The sequence below is a fragment of the Leopardus geoffroyi genome, chromosome C1 (assembly GCF_018350155.1).
Source record: "Leopardus geoffroyi isolate Oge1 chromosome C1, O.geoffroyi_Oge1_pat1.0, whole genome shotgun sequence".
Classification (NCBI taxonomy): Eukaryota; Metazoa; Chordata; class Mammalia; order Carnivora; family Felidae; genus Leopardus; species Leopardus geoffroyi.
The window spans coordinates 28669965-28685129 of record NC_059328.1 but is presented as its reverse complement, the minus strand read 5'-3'; the positions used below and the strand labels follow the sequence as shown (position 1 = coordinate 28685129).

Genomic DNA, 15165 nt, shown 5'->3' with positions numbered 1-15165 from the left:
CCAGACTGGGCCCTGCCTTCCTCTCCAGCACCCCTCCTGAACCTGCGAGCGCCACCCCAGGCCCTGAGCCTGCCTCACCGTGGCTCTTCACCCCATCCCCCCACCCCCCCCCCCGCCCCGGGCCCATGACTCTGGGCTCTTCGATGTGCACCCCGCCCCCCCCCCCCCGCCCCGGCCCCCGGCACCTGCAGATGCGGCAGAATGGGAAGGGGGAGGTTGGGGCGAGACTTCCCATCTTTGCTCCAGATGACTCACCACCTGCCTTCGTTTTTCTCTTCCCATCGTTACGTAAGCCTGGCTCCAGGATTAAAAATACTCTGCTGACTACCCCGTCCATCTGTCATTCTCTCGATCATATATATATATATATGTATGTATATGATCTTATTTTTTAAAATATTTCAGAAAGAGCACTTCCATCATTCATATTGTATTAGAGGTGGGTTTCCGAGTCAGCGCTGGCTTCCTCCAGAACAGCTGTCCTGAGGGAGCCAGATTCCCCCAAGCCTCTGGGATTGCAGTCTGGTTCGTGCCTTTGCTGTCCTTCAGGCCTGCCTCAGTTCAGAGGTCTGTCTTCCGAGCACTCAGTACTTCCTCAGGTCAGCTTGTTGGCCCTTCCCACAGTCCGGGCTGGCATTTATGACATGGGGTTTTGCTCCTCTCCAGCCTGGGAGTTGGAGGAGGGGGTGAGCCGGGTCACTTAACTTGGGGGTCTGGTGGTAGATGGCCTGAGTCCAGTCATCAGGACGGGGACCCCTGCCCCCTGTTCTGCCCTCATCTCATGAACCAGCTCCTCTGTCCATGTACCAGAATCTTCCCTGGCCTGATAGAGAAAAAGGGCAAGAGTTGAGCTCTGTTCTTGTTGCCACAGAATCTGAGGGCTCTCCGGAGCCGGGGGGACCAACTCTCGTGCTTGGAAACTCACTCATCACTTGCTCATTTGATACATGCTTCTTGGGGGTTACCATGTGCTTGGCGGGTCAGACAGACTGTACCTGCCAAGAGGGTGCAGCCCAAGTAGACGAGATAGCTTCATGAGGACAAGAGAATTTAGTGTCATTGATTGAGCGACAGGTCCTAGGCAGGGTCCTGTCTCAGCTGGATGTCAGTTATGTGACATCCATCAGAGCTCCCAGAGCCTTGCTGTCCCCATCTGTGCAATTGGTATGACAAATTCCATCTCCCGGGACTGACACAGTCAGCATTCATGGGAATGGAAGTGCCTTGGGGGCAGCTGCAGTGAGCAGAACTCGTCATTCGACGTGCATGCGTGCTTTCAAAGCTGGAGATGCCTGTCGGAAATACAAGGTGGCTATGGGAGCAGCCTCCCTTCTGACCACTGCCTCCAGCCACACCTCCTTTGATCCATGACCCACCCTCTGTAGGGGCCACCGACTGATCTCTCCCCGCTGGTCATACAGCCGCCAGTTTCAATATCTCAGGATGACACTGGAACCCTCTTCCCCCGCGTCTTCTTGGGACTGCTCCTGGTCTGGTGATTATGTCTCTGTGTCTCAGTTTCCTCATCTGTATAATGGGCCCATGAGAGTACACTTCAAAGACCATAAACCAGCAAGCACGTGAAGAGCACATAGAACAATGTCTGGCACATGGGAGAGTGGCCAAATGGCCCAAAGGATTTGTTTCTAGTAGTAGTTGTGGCAGCCGCTGGTCCTCTGTGCCTTTCACAATGCTGCTTCCGGTGCCTGGAATATTCTGTCTCCACTACCTCCCCACCCCCCCAATCTTGTCAACTCCCACCTGCTGCAAGGTTTGTTTTAAAAAATTTTTTTCTTAATGTTTATTCATTTTTGAGAGACAGAGAGAGACAGAGCGCAAACAGGGGAGGAGCAGAGAGAGAGGGAGACACAGAATCCGAAGCAGGCTCCAGGCTCGGAGCTGTCAGCACAGAGCCCGACGTGGGGCTCGAACTCACGGGCTATGAGATCATGACCTGAGCTGAAGTCGGATGCTTAACCAACTGAGCCACCCAGGTGCCCAGCAAGGTTTGTTTTAAAAAGTAAGTAAGCCTGTCGGGGCACCTGGGTGGCTCAGTCGGTTAACTGTCCAACTTTGGCTCAGGTCATAATCTCATGGTTTGAGTTTGAGCCCTGTATAAGGCTCTGTGCTGACAGCTGGGAGCCTGGAGCTTGCTTTGGATTCTGCGTCTCCTTCTCTCTCTGTCTCTCCCCTGCTCATCCTCTGTCTCACTCTCTGTCTTAAAAATAAGTAAACATCGGGGCGCCTGGGTGGCACAGTCGGTTAAGCGTCCGACTTCAGCCAGGTCACGATCTCGCGGTCCGGGAGTTCGAGCCCCGGGTCAGGCTCTGGGCTGATGGCTCAGAGCCTGGAGCCTGTTTCCGATTCTGTGTCTCCCTCTCTCTCTGCCCCTCCCCCGTTCATGCTCTGTCTCTCTCTGTCCCAAAAATAAATAAACGTTGAAAAAAAAAATTAAAAAAAAAAAATAAGTAAACATTAAAAAAAAAAAAAAAAAAAAGCCAGTAAGCCTGTCCTGGTCCTGGCCTTTGTTTTTGTTTTTTTTTCTTAATATATTTTAGTTTTTAAAAACTTTTAAAACTTATTTATTGTTTAATTTACATCCAAGTTAGTTAGCATACGGTGCAACAATGATTTCAGGAGTAGATTCCTTAATGCCCCTTACCCACTTAGACCATCCCCCCTCCCACAACCCCTCCAGCAACCCTCAGTTTGTCCTCCATATTTAAGAGTCTCTTATGTTTGGTTCCCCTCCCTGTTTTTATATTATTTTTGCTTCCCTTCCCTATGTTCATCTGTTTTGTATCTTAAATTCCTCATAGGAGTGAAGTCATATGATATTTGTCTATTTGTCTTCCTTTGACTAATTTCGCTTAACATAATACCCTCCAGTTCCATCCACGTAGTTGCAAATGGCAAGATTTCATTCTTTTTGATTGCCGAGTGATACTCCATTGTATATAGATACCACATCTTCTTTATCCATTCATTCATCGATGGACATTTGGGCTCTTTCCATACTTTGGCTATTGTTCATAGTGCTGCTATAAACATGGGGGTGCATGTGTCCCTTCGAAACAGCACCTGTGTCCAGTGGATAAATGCCTAGTAGCGAAATTGCTGGGTCGCAGGGTAGTTCTACTTTTAGTTTTTTGAGGACCCTCCATCCTGTTTCCCAGAGTGGCTGCAGGTCCTGGCCTGGTGACGCTGTGGTTCTCAGACACCCAGGCCCTCGCCCTCCTCTGGCTCTGCCTCTTCCACAGCTGGTGCGCATCTTGGTTTCTCAGCACTCTGTCTTCGACAAATACGTGTCGAGGACCTGTCACACGCCGGGCCCCCACCCCTCTTCCTCACTCCCCCTTTATCTGGCACTTACTGTGGGCCTGTCATCGTTTACTTTTTGGCAAGCCTGGGTTGAACCGTGTTTCCCTCACTTCTAATGGCACCGCTGGGCTCTGTGAGCTCCTGCTATGGGCCAAGTGATGGATCAGTGACCCCTCCCAGTCATCCCAAGAGAGATTGTGCCCACTGCAAAGACGAGGACAATGAAGGCCAGTGGATCCCCGCCACATCCCCCAGGGCAAGACGCTCCCTTACTTTGGCTTCAGGATCATGACAGGCCCCCTGTCTGAATGCTCTTGACCTCCCAACCCTGGTGTGCCTAGACTTGCCTTCTCCATCCGGTCCCAAACTGAAAGGCTGGCAGGCACCCAGCTCCATGGCCCAGGCAGGGCAGACCAGGCTGCTGTCACTCTGTCTCCGCCTAAGCCATGCGTCTATCCTTCCAGTGATGTGCCCTCCAAAGCAGGACCTGCACCCTGGTGAATCTGAGGGTGGTCACCGAGCACGGGGACTTCTGCTCTGGACTAGCATGACACAGATGTCCTCTGGCTGCCCACGCAGGGCTGGCCTCAGCTTAGCGGCAAGGGCCGGCAGGGAAAGCAGGAGAAAGGGAGGAAAATTGCTTTTCTGCTGCCCCAACTCTAATCGCCTCCAGGCTGGTGTATAATCAATAAAATATCAGAGCCTGTGATGGGCCTGTGCGCCCGTGTCCCCGGGAAGACCCAGCCTCTGTCTTGACTCAGTCCCAGTCCACTCTGTGATTGTTACCTGGGGCGGGGCGGGGGGGGGGACGCTCACGAAGCCGCTCAGATGTGCCCCCCGCACGCACGCTCCCTCCCCGTGCACACAGAGCCACGCTCACACACACACACACACACACAGACGCGGCCTGCTCGCAGGTCCTCCCACAGACCCACCGCGGACCCGGAGACGCGCTCGCTTGCTCGGCTCTCAGACCCTTCTCACCCCGGCCCTCGTGGATGCACATCCGTTCTTAAACATGGAACTGCTTAAGGCTCTTCCCTTTGTCGTTAGTTCTGTCTCCCTCTCTTTCCAGCATTCTCTCTCTCTCTGTTGGAGATGAGGGGGATTTGGAAGCAGCATCCCTTTGTCTCTGGCTGGCGGCATCCGCACACACAAGCGCCCCCCTCGCACAGATGTACAGGCCTCTCGATCGGGCTCTGATCTGCGGGGTGGCCAGTGAGGGCTTCCAGGAGGTGGTCCGGTTCAGACGCCTGGCAGACAGCCGCGGTGTCAGGATGTCTGACGATAGAAACAATACCCAGAGCAGAAACTCTGGCTTTCGCGTAGAAGGCAGGCGCGCTGTGGGGACTCTGAGCAGACTCACCCAGCCAGCCTCCCTCGGTTTGCGCCTGTGGCTCCGGCACTTACGGGCCGTGCAGCTTTGGGCAACTTGCATAACCTCTCTGTGCCTGGGTTTTACCGTTGGTAAAATGGGAGTATGTCAGCACCCACGTCACGGGATGGTCAGGAGTTAAATGGATTACTTAGAATGCTTAGCACACTGGACGCGTTAGCTGCCGTTCTGGCCAGATCTCTATTATCATATTTAATTTTCCTGTCAACCCTGTGAAGACGTTGCCCCATGGAGATTAAATGACCACATGCTTGTTAATGGAGGAGCTAGGCCTAGAACTCGGCTCACTGATTCATAAGCTTTATACTCTGCTGGTCCCCCGTGCATGGCAGCTCTCCTTTCCAGAGGCAGAATCTGGGGTCGGGGGAGGGAGGACAGCCTTGCAGAAGGACAGACACAAAACATGGTAAGAGCTAAGACCCCTCCCGTTGGAAGCTCTAGGCAGATGGCAAAGCTGGGAAGCTCTTCCCTGCCTCGGGGGGTGCTACTCCCTCTGCTGACATGCTTTCCCCTACTCCCCTACTTGGCCAACTCCTGCCCGTTCTTTAAATCTCACAAGTCACAGGGAAACCTTCCTTTGCTCCCAGGCCGGGTGAGATCCCTCAGGTAGAGCGCCACCTATCTTCTTCCCCCCTGCACCCTCCCAAGTCGTAGTTAAGGGGTATCTCTACCATTGCACCTGTTGCACCCCGCCCCGCCCCCCCCCCCCCCCACTTCAGCTCTAAGCTCCAGAGGGTGGCAACCATGTCTGTTTTTTGACCCCTGCAGCCCCGATGCCTAGTGCAGTGCCTGGCACCTCGTGGGTGCTCCGTTAGGACTTATCAGTGAGTGGATATACTGCGGGATAGATTTAAGATTATTTGTACCGTGATGACTGTTTGGCAACAGCTAATTTCCAACATTAGTAAAGTCACTGAGACCAGAATAGCAGACGCATTCCACTTTAAATATAAACCTCTATGGAGACGACTCTCAGCCTGCACCTATGGCAGAGACTCTTGTCTTGAGTTCTAATCTGGATCTTCGACTGCCCCCTGCACGTCCGACCCAGGATATCTTGGCTGAAAAAGGTCTCAAAATGCTTTGTTGGCTTTCCCGCTTCGGTCACTGGCCTGTGTTTTGTCTTTCGGGCATCCCAATCCAAACCTGGGCTGAGCCTGGTCTCCCCAGGCCCCCGGATGGTTTGTAGGGTGGCGAACGAGTGACCCTGAACCGCAGGGCTCTCCTTCCAGGGTCTCCCGTGAGACCTTGTGGGGAGGTGGGGTGCATGGGGCAGAACGCGGCGATGCCGAGCGGCAGGGAGTGGCTGGGAGCCCCGCGGACTCCCCGAGGGACTGGTTAGTATTCCATGAAGAGGCTGGGGTCTGGGCGGGACCACGAGGCCACAGCATGGGCAGCCGCTGCCGCCGAGCGGACAAAAGGGTCGGCCACCGGAGGCAAAGACCACCAGGATTGCAAAGGCCCAGGCAGGGATGGCGTTCATTTGTTTTTCTATAATTTATGATCTTGCTACATCCAAAAATGATGCGACGTCACTTGCTACAAATATACTGGTAAATGCCTACAGGGAGATTGAAAATAGATGGTTGGAGATCAGCAAGCAAATAGATGGAGGGGAGGAAAATGGCATCAGCCGCAGAAGCATCGTCTCCCGTTTGAACAGTGTTTGCGGCTTCCTGTCGTGACGGTCCTGGCCTCATTTGACCTCTACCGTGTCCTTTCATTCTGCAGACGGCCAGGGAGGCAAAGCCACCCATCCAAAGTCACTCAGCTGGCCAGTGTCAGGGAGAGAGGGGCAGTGGCCCCAGCAGAAGGCCCAGATGAGGCTGTCCCAAGAGTGCCCCTCCTCCCACTTTTGCAGCATCCCCTCCCAGCTCCCCCTGCAGACCCCCAACCCCGCCTCTGCTTTGCAGAAACATCCTGCATCTTTGTCCACCCGGAGCACCCTGTACACAGGGACCAGATTCATCTAACCTCAACCACGGGCCTGCGACCCCACTGCTGCCTGGGTTCGAAACCCAGCAGCTCTCCATCTGCAGAAGCATCCACACGCCCCATGCCAACACTGCCCACGTCCCTCTCTGCCCAACCTGGAGGGTCAGCCCCAGGTCCTGTTCCCCTGCCTTTCCCACCAGGAAGCAGCCACAGTGGAGTCTGAGCTCCTTGCAGTTCTAGACCTCCCCTCCTCATGCACCTTTCCGCTCGGACACGGAACCTAGCAGAGCGGTCAGGCGCATGGACCCTGGAGCCAGATGGCCCGTGTTCCAACTCCAGGTCTGCTACCTTAGCTGTGCCACCCTGGACAAGTCCCGTCCCCTCCCTGCTCCTGGGTTTCCTCATCTGTCAAATGGCCTCCCTTATAGGCACCTCTTTTGGAAGGTGGTCGTGAGGATTCGAGGGGTAAGTAACGCACGCCAGGGGCATAGAGTCGTGCCTGGCCCTACCCGGTGCTGTGAGTATGAGCTATGCCCGTTGTTCACCCCTGTCTCCCGGCTTGGGCCCCCTGGCAGCCCCCGCCACCACATCGGCCACCGAAACCCCAAACATCCTGAGGAAACATTCCGGGGGGACCTCCCCTCCCCTTTCCGTGATGCCCTCTGCTTATGGGGATGGCTCCAGCTATGTGTTTCCTACAGTCTGAGAATTTGTTTGAATCCTAGGATGCTGCCTTTGATCAAGTGGGTTTTCTCTGCCTTTCAAGAGAGTGTCTTAATACCCACCAAGATGGTGGACTCCCAGGGCAGGGACCCTCTCTTATCTTCCCGTGAGAGTCATAGCAGGTGCTTTGCAAACCCCTGTCAGGCTTACGTTTTATAACATACGCCCCCTTCTGCCCTGGCAAATCCTTCCGCTCACTCCCAGAGGGGGATGCTCTGGCCTGGGGGTGTGGAGACGTTGGACAGCCTCCCAAAGGCATGTCATAGATATGTCGCTATGGGCCAGGTGACACAGTGGGGCCAGGCGGGGGTAGGGAAAGGGACTGCCAGCCCAATCAGATGGCAGGAGGGTAGCTTCCCAGACCCAGAGGGTAATCACGGGCCAGCGAGTCGGACCAAGGCCATCCAGGATAGGTTGTCTCTGCTAAGGTCAAGAGCGGCCATGGGAGCTGGGCACCAGGAGGCTGACAAGAGGCCACAGAACTGGGAAGGAGGAAACAAGATGGTCATTTCCTATCGTTGCAATCATTTTTCTTGCTTCATTCATGCCGGGCATTCTAATACCTCAACCAGCCCCCTCCTGTCTTCCCTCTTGCTTACTAAGCAGTCCTCAGCCGCAGCCCCCGGCCTGTACCCACTGGCTGCTGACCTTGGGCAAACACTTGACTTTTCCAGCCCCACCTACACAGAGGGACCAACAGTATCCTTCATGGCATCCTGGTGGCGAACGTGATGCAAAACACCGGTTCCTAGACCTAGCCGGGCAGGGGAAACACCCCAGGGGTTACCTACCAAGGCAGGTACCGGGCCCCACCTCAGTTCAAGGATGCTCATCAATCTGTAGTTTAAAAGAAATCCACAGGTACTCCAGTGTAGCTGGTTCAGAGACGACATTTGAGAACCACTTAAAAAAACATGTCAAGGTAATAATTGAGATGAATATCATCCCTTCTTTACTATTTTCCCTCCTTCCTAATTAATAGGGAGGGTTGCCAGGCTTAATTAAGGAAAATTCCCCAATACCCAAGGGTTTGAAAGAATTCCTGCTGTTAAGGATACCTGCTCCATCGGACCAGGGCCACAGCAGGTCCTGGCAAGGCCCTCGGAAGATTCTTGTCGCCCCCAGAGTTGAGTCTGCAGGTATTGGGAGGGAGGGTAGGAAATGAGCTTCTGGAAACATTTGCCCCTCTTCAGTAATGTAGAGCTGGCCGTGATTTCTTTCTACCCTATATATTTGCTCAAAAATTCTCATTGATTCAGGGGCGCCTGGGTGGCGCAGTCGGTTAAGCGTCCGACTTCAGCCAGGTCATGATCTCGCGGTCCGTGAGTTCGAGCCCCGCGTCGGGCTCTGGGCTGATGGCTCAGAGCCTGGAGCCTGTTTCCGATTCTGTGTCTCCCTCTCTCTCTGCCCCTCCCCCGTTCATGCTCTGTCTCTCTCTGTCCCAAAAATAAATAAACGTTGAAAAAAAAAATTAAAAAAAAAAATTCTCATTGATTCAACAAGCACGGAGCGTCTTAGGCACCAGGCGCAGTGAGGAACCTGCTAGCAACCCAGAGAGTAAAATCAAACACATAGTCAGTCCCTGCCCTACAGTCCAGTGGGTGAGACAGAGCCACAGAAAACAGATCATGGAACGAAAGCAAGCGACAGATCCTGCCAGAACAGGCTAGAGGCCTGGGGGGTTCCACAAGAGGGAAGGTTGGCCTTAGACTAGAGCTCTTTTATTTTCACAGAGGAGGTGCCGTTCGGGTGGACGTGTTAGCATAGTGGTGGCAGGCATGGCCTCTGGAGCGGGCGCTGGCTTTAAATCCCAGCGCTATTGGCTGTGTGTCCTTCAGCAAGTTACTCAAGCTTTCTGTTCCGGGAGTTCCTCGGCTATCAAATGAGGATGATCATTTTCTTCATTTTTTGTTGTTTTTAATTTTTTGAATGTTTATTTATTTTGAAGGAGAGACAGAGCGTGAGCGGGGGAGGGGGAGAGAGAGAGAGAATCCCAATTGGGCTCCAGGCTCTGAGCTGTCAGCACAGAGCCCGACGCGGGGCTCGAACTCACGAGCCGAGAGATCATGACCTGAGCCGAAGTTGGCCGCTTAAACCGACTGAGCCACCCAGGCGCCCCGGTTTTCTTCATTTTTTTTTTAAAGGACTGTTGTGAATAGTAGATAAGTTAACGTATGTCAGATACTCAGAACGGTGCCTGGCACATAGGAAATTTTTAAAAACGCACGCGCAAGTGCACTATTGTTATCAGGGGGAAGGGGGAGATCACGTGGAAAGGCACCGTGGTCGCTCACTGGCCACTCACCCAAGTCTCCCCCAGCCCTCCCACCCCGCCAAAGGCCCTTATGCTGGACAGAGCTCTTTCACCCCAGCGTTTCATCCGATCCGGCCAAGGGCAGGCTCTAGATCGGACTGCCTGGTGAGTAGCGGACATCCGGCTCGTTCCCGGCTCTACGGACCCTTGGATCACCCTCGGATGTTTGGAGAACTTCCAGTCCCGCGTGCTCTGTGTCTCTGGGGGGAAAACCCAGAACTCTCTTTTTCCTCTCTTTGCAACCAGGGACCTGGCAGGTGAGCTGGGCTCTGCCGGCCAAACCCACCGGTCCAGACTCTCATGAGAAGTGAGAGAATCGGGAAAGAAGACGCTCTGTCAAGGCTGCTGGCTCCGGGGGCGGCAGGGGTAACGATGGGATCCCTGGGGCAGAAGCGGTATCCACGCTGGAGCCAGCAGCAGGGGGCTGGAGCCGAAAGGCAAGTTCTCAGCCACGGTGTAACCAGCAGGGTGTGCCTGGCGGTGGCATCAGCTACGGAGGTGGCTTTCTCGCCAGGCTGAGCTCCGGGGCGTGGTTTTGGAAGCACAACCCCAAACTGCTTCTGGTCACGCTTTGGATGAGCATCTTTTCCGCTCAAACATCCAGAACCAGCTTCTGGTGCTGTTGCAGCTAAGAGCCCTCTGAACACAGCTGTGCCACTTCCTGGCTGTGTGTCCTTAGACACGCGACTCAACCATTCTGTGCCTCCGATCCCCCCCTCTAGAAAATAAACGCTAACAGGAGCTGCCCTACAGTCTTGTTACTAAGATCCAATGAGACACGCCGTGCATTCCCCGGCACGCGTCTTCAGCCCGCCGTCAAGATTAGCTATTATTTTCACTAAATCTGAGAAAGATGAGGAGAATCCCTTTGTTCCATAAAGAGGCACAGAGGACCGAAGCGACTTATCCGGAGGCCCCAAAGTGAGCAAGGGAGGAGGTCTCTGGCCTCCCAAACCCAGAGGCTTGCCTTTCTCCCGCAGAAGCGAGTACATGTGTACGTGTGTGTGTGCGTGTGTGCACGTTCTTTATTGCATAAAGCCACTGTATTATGTGGGCTGTCAGATATCCTATTAAAAAGCAAAGTGGAGAAAACAGTGAGCAGTCTTCCTCTGCCTGTGCTTCCACTGATTACAAAATTAAATTAAGCTTTGTGGCTTGCTGGGGCTGTTTGATGGGGATACAATGAATTGCTCTTTGCCTCCTCGCAAGAAGTCCCAGAGAACAGTGCTGTGGGAGCTCGGCCCAAGACACTATTTCTTCCTTCCAATGCCCAGGGGGCAGAGCCTTCCTCTCTCCAGAAATGTTAAGCCCCTGAACCAGACTGCCTTTTTATTAGGTTAATAAAACACCAGGCCCATCAAGTCTCGGGCTCGTAAAGGTCAGTGAGTCACGTCTGAGTGCAGGGGAGAGCTAGTAGGGCAGCGGCCTGCTCCCCGGGGCTGCTGGGAGGGAGGAAGCCCTCCCCCCGGGCCAGCGCGGACGCGGGTACCGGGACAAAAGACGCAGCCACGATGGCAAGATGGACGGAGATCCTCGTGCGCCATTCGGGTTTCGTGGGCGGCAGCCGAGCCGGGGCCCCGGGGAAGGGTCAGGCCCAGGAGGTGGCTGACAAAGTCAGAGCCGGCAGGAGCATGGGAGACAGAGAGGCAGTCGGGCAGGGGAATTACACCAGGGCAGCGGCACTCAGAGACGTTTGTTGTTGCGCAGCTTGGTGGACAGAAGCCGGATCTGGGAGTCGCGGGGGTCTGGGTCCGGATCCTGCCGGTCCATCGACTTCCGCTCACCTTTAGGTTTCGGTTCCCTGCTGCGGTGTCACACGCCACCCCAAAACGTAGTGGCTTCAAACTGCCACGCCCATTTGTCTCTCAAAGGTCTGTGAGCCGCCCGGGCTCTGCGGAGCGGTTCTCTGGCCCCACGCGGTGTCGATTGGGCTGCGGTCCCCCGAGGCGGCTCGAAGTTCTGCGAGCACTGTTACCTGAAACGCCTCTCCCACGTACCTCTCCCCGTAGCTCGGGCTGAGTGTCAGTGGCAGAAACAGAAGCTGCACGCGTTGGAGGGCCCCGTCTTCGAAACGCCCCCGCATCCCTTCTGCTGCATTCTGTTGGTCAAAATAGGGCAAGGGCCAGAACTGAGGGGACAGGAAATAGACTTTGCCTATCTAGGAGAAGAGCAAGAAGGAACTAGAGGCCGTCTTTAATCCTCATGCTACTCAACACCTAGCTCACTGGGCTCCAGCCTCACCGGCCTCCCTCAGTTCCCCCACCATGCCAAGCTCTTCCTACCTCAGGGCCTTTGCACATGCTGTTCGCTCTACCCGGAGTTAGCCACGCTTTGTCTGACTGGCTCTTTCTCCTTCCTCAGATGTCAGCAAGAATGACTTTCTCATTTAGTCAGTCAGCAAATACTTACTGTGTGCCTACTAGGCGTGAGGGCCAGTCTAGGCCCTGTTAAGAATAGATCCTGTGTTACTCTCCACTTTAGCAACCTCTCTCACTCCTCGCTTTAATCAAAGCCTGTAGTTACTTGGTTTCTTTTGGTTTTTTCCTGCTCCTTATCTATATCCTCCACTAGAATGAGGGCAGGTCTATCTGGCTCACCGTGGTTTCCCTTAGCACAGGGCCCAACGCAGAGTAAGCACTCGACAAAACATGTGCTCAATGAATGAATGCTACCTACAGAGGCGCGTGGCCTTGGTCAAGTGGCTTGCACGTGACTTGGTCCCAGGTTCAAGGCCCTGGTGATGTAGGGCAGACATAAGGGTGATGTCTTTGGCAGCTGTGAGACTTGGCTTCACCACGACGTGCTGTGTGACCTCTGGAAAGCCGCTTCCCCTCTCTGGGCCTCAGCTTTCAGAAGAAAACCACAACTACTGCCCTTCCGATTTTCCGGGGCAGCTAGGAGTCAAGGCAACACCATGGCACAGCACCGCAGGCACCCAGTGCTGCGTGACCTTGGCTGTCAGAGGCTGTCGGGGACGCTGTGGGTGGGAGGCGGGGTCGGGGGCCCGCTCTTCCTTCGGCAAGGCTAGCTCCGGGGTGGGAGGCGCGAGCGGGCACTCCCCACCAGGGTCTGCGCCCGCCTCCCTGGCCCCCTGTTGGTCCTCAGAGCTGACAGCGATGTTTGCGCCCCCAGAGGGGTGAGATACTCTGCCTGAGAATCCTCGTCCCTTCTTCCAGCCTGCCCAGCCGGGACTTGGCTCTCCTCCTTGGCGGGCACGCCAGCCTTAGGCGCTAAGGCCGCTTACCTCCTCCACCCGCGTGTGTAAATGTTAAGTGCCGCCGAGGGCAAACACGTTCAGGAAGCCCCGGCTGCCTTTTCATTTACCTTCCCCTCCGGGTGGGCAGAGATCCGACAGCCCAGGAGATGGGATGCTAATTTCAGCCCGGGTCTGCACAAAATACCAATGCCCCCGTGGCCTGCAGAGGAGGAGCGGGGACAGAGCCGGTGCTCTGGGGAGCAGAAGGAACCCCGCCTAGGAGGACTAGGCTTGGGGCATGCACCTCAATCCAGGGACCCTTTCCCAAGCCCTACAAAGACATCTACAAGAGACGTGTCCTCTTGTTGGGATGAGCGCTGGGTGTTGTATGGAAACCAATTTGACAATAAATTCTATTTAAAAAAAGAGAGAGAGACAGAGAGAGAAGTGTCCTCCTGTGGGCCGTGACAGTTTCTCTTGAGTACGGTCCTCACACGTTTACACGCGTTATGTCAGCCGACCCTCCCCACCATCCTTTGGGGTTGTCACACACCTGGGCTGACGGGGACACCGAGGCCCCTGTGCCCAAGGGCTGGAAGTCGGCAGTGACTCTGCCTCCAATGCTCTTTGCCCCACACCACATGCACGGATGCAAGAGTCAGTACAGGCAGAAAAAATATGGCTAGGGAGAGAGATTAAAAAAAAAATTTTTTTTAATGTTTATTTATTTTTGAGAGAGAGACAGGGACAGAGCGCAAGCCGGGGAGGGGCAGACAGAGAGAGGGAGACACAGAATCTGAAGCAGGCTCCAGGCTCTGAGCTGTCAGCACAGAGCCCGATGCGGGGCTCGAACTCACGGACCGCGAGATCATGACCTGAGCCAAAGTCGAGGCTTAACCGACTGAGCCACCCAGGCGCCCCTAGGGAGAGAGATTTTAGATAAATGCCTCATAACTGACTATTTGGGTGAACCAGGCGGCCTGGGAAATGAACATTCTAGAATGCCCCTCTGGAGCTGGGAGTCCGGGGAAACACATTCAGGAAGCGAGGACAAGGTGGCATAATGCACGGGAGAGTGTCTTATAGCCTGTAAGGGCCTCACACAGGAAGGTGTGTTATTCTTAAGACCGGTAAGTTCTCCGCAAACAACACTTCAAAGGTCAGCGTGGGAAGGGAATTCTTTCTGAATCCTTGCCGCCCGTGACTCTGTGCCTGTGGGTCTCCGTCCGTCCCCGCGTGTGTGCATCTTTCCCACGTGTCTGTGCCCCTCTCTCTGGCGGCCCTCGTCTCTTGCCTCCTCCATCTGTCTGACTCACCTCCGATCTGTCCTGTCTGCTCTCTGTCTGTCCTTCCTCTCCCCAGGCCCCTCACCATTTCTCCTGCCAGATGCTGTTTCCGAGTCCGCACACAGGTTTCTCCTGTCCCGAGTGATTTATGGGCCTGGCTCAGCCCAGGAAACGCTGAGTGGAGTCTGGGCTGATCCAGGAGCGGGTCCCTGGGAAGCAAGCTCCGCCCTCGGTCCCCAGGCAACTGTGCTCTGTTGTCGCTGCTTTCTCCTGGCGGTCGGGCCCCCCACTGCTGGTCCTCCAAGACCAAGACCGATGGCCAGTCTTGGAGCGGCCCCCTCCCTGGAGGTCCCTGCTCTGTCTCTCTGAGCCACAGGTGTACCTCTGCCTCTGCTTCTGTGGGTCTCTGCTCCCAGTGTAGTTTCTGTCCCTCTCCGTCACTGAGTGTCTCTCTCCCGAAGCCCAGCCCCATCTCTGAGCTGCCACCTCCCCTCTCCCCCACCCACCTGCCTCTCTGTCTGTGCCTCTCCTCGTTACCTCTGTTCTTGTCCTCCCCGATCCAGCATGCAGCACCTAAGTGTCGCCAAGGGTGGCAAAGACAACCTGCGAGCATGTTCTCCAAGGCAGATTACCCTCAGACAGCTCGGGACCTAATCTGGGACCTTGGGCCACGCTGCCCCCACCCCTGCCCCGCCTTGTGTTTCATGTCACATCCAGGAAGTTTCCTGAACTCCTGGTGACACGGCTGTCAGGGCCTGACTTACCAGGAGAGCATGAATAATTAAAAGCTGTAGCTGAGGCTTGTTCCGATTTAAACTGTATTAGTGTTGCCAACTGTCCTGACCCATTTAATATTCATGCCATTCTTGGCTCTTTTAAAGAGACGGGAGTTTGCTACCTGATTTAAATTGTGCCTGTCAGTTTCGATTAAAGATCAGGTTGACCACAGTTGCAGGGAAATTAAATGAACATTCTCTTAAGCAATATCATAGAA

The 15165-nt window shown here is 54.8% G+C and overlaps 1 long non-coding RNA gene across 1 annotated transcript; it reads right to left on the bottom strand.

Annotated features, from left to right (window-relative positions):
• Nucleotides 1-11001: 11001 nt before the first annotated feature.
• LOC123599956 lies at nt 11002-14336 on the bottom strand. The gene is made up of 2 exons (XR_006713379.1): nt 14257-14336; nt 11002-11787 (listed from the first exon to the last, which is right to left on the bottom strand). It is a non-coding gene; the product is annotated as an uncharacterized LOC123599956 (long non-coding RNA).
• Between the last annotated feature and the right edge of the window lie 829 nt (nt 14337-15165).